General features: G+C 51.1%; 1 long non-coding RNA gene across 1 annotated transcript; it reads right to left on the bottom strand.

Moving 5' to 3' along the window:
* Window positions 1-248: 248 nt before the first annotated feature.
* LOC119330870 lies at window positions 249-1312 on the bottom strand. The gene is made up of 2 exons (XR_005160307.1): window positions 610-1312; window positions 249-523 (listed from the first exon to the last, which is right to left on the bottom strand). It is a non-coding gene; the product is annotated as an uncharacterized LOC119330870 (long non-coding RNA).
* Between the last annotated feature and the right edge of the window lie 6 nt (window positions 1313-1318).

Raw genomic sequence — 1318 nt, forward strand, 5'->3', positions numbered from 1 at the left:
GCAAACTTCATGATTTCTTTTTGTTGGACGTAAATTTTCTCGAACGAGTTTTTGTTTTCTTTTTTTAAACATTTTATTATAAACGAGAGTGGACCGCAGAGACGAGTGCAAATGAACCTCGACATACATGGAAGTGAACCACATTACTATTTTTTGTTTCGCTAATTTTTTTCACACTTCCATGCTTTGTGCAAGTGAACAACATCACTCTCATAAGTGAACCTCATCCAAGGACCAAACGCACTGCATGTGTTGATGTAATCGATTGAACACACGAAACAAATTGCACTTGATACATAGGGGTAACGAGCTGCTACACAAATTGGAGTGATCTACTTTTTCCAATCATCTCACAAACAAAACAAATTGCATTCAATAAAGAAGTGAACCTCCCGTGGGGATTTTTTTCTCTTTTTCTACAAGGTGAACCACTAAGGGGCTGCACTTTTTTTAGAACTCCCAATAGGGTCCAGCGAGCTGCACAATTATGTACAGTCAGCTGCGCATCTTGTTCATTCCCGAGCTGCAAAATTATGTATAGTGAGCTGCACATCTAGCAGAGTGTGTGAGCATCACATCTAACCATACTGCATGGATGCACCAACCGACCAAAAAAATGCGAACAGAGTTGCAAGAATCACTGCCCGTAGTTCTCCTCTCAAGCAAAAAATCCTGCCGACGAGATGCACGGCTGGAGGCACATGGGCGTGGATCCCTGATGCGGAACTGAGCTGCACGCTCCTCGAATCAAAACCGCACGCTGCCGCTGGCGATGAGCTGCACAGAACCTTTCAAGAACAATGTGAACTTCTCTTCTTGAGTAAAACTGCAGCCGATGCAAAAAAATTCAAACAAAACACATGTGGGTTGCACCGCGGTCATCGATGGTTCCGAAAAGAGAAAAATTGTAGCGTGACTCCCCGTACTCTCATCGCCGGCGAGGGAAGGAGGAGCTTGGGGGAGGCAGCCATGGCCCCGATCTGGACGAGGACATGGTGTCGCGACAGCCATGGCCTCCAGGGGGAGATGCAGCTCGATGAGAAAGGGATTCGGGCGCAGTCGTTTTTTCTCCCCATGGTCGACGCGGCGGCCCCGGTGCCCACGGGCGAGACGGAAGACGGATCCGGAAAGGAGCACGAGGCAGACCACCGGGGCACGCCAGAGCCGGGAGGGGGTGGGGCACCGGGGTGAGGGGTGAGGGGCGACTCACCTCGCGCGCGTCGCCGGTCAGGCACGGGAGGAGGATCCTGCCGGCTCAGGCGGTCGCAGCCGTGGTAGGTGGTCGGACGGGGGTGGGAGGAAGGAGGTGGAGGAGCAT

This window comes from Triticum dicoccoides, chromosome 1B, assembly GCF_002162155.2.
Source record: "Triticum dicoccoides isolate Atlit2015 ecotype Zavitan chromosome 1B, WEW_v2.0, whole genome shotgun sequence".
NCBI classification, from domain to species: Eukaryota; Viridiplantae; Streptophyta; class Magnoliopsida; order Poales; family Poaceae; genus Triticum; species Triticum dicoccoides.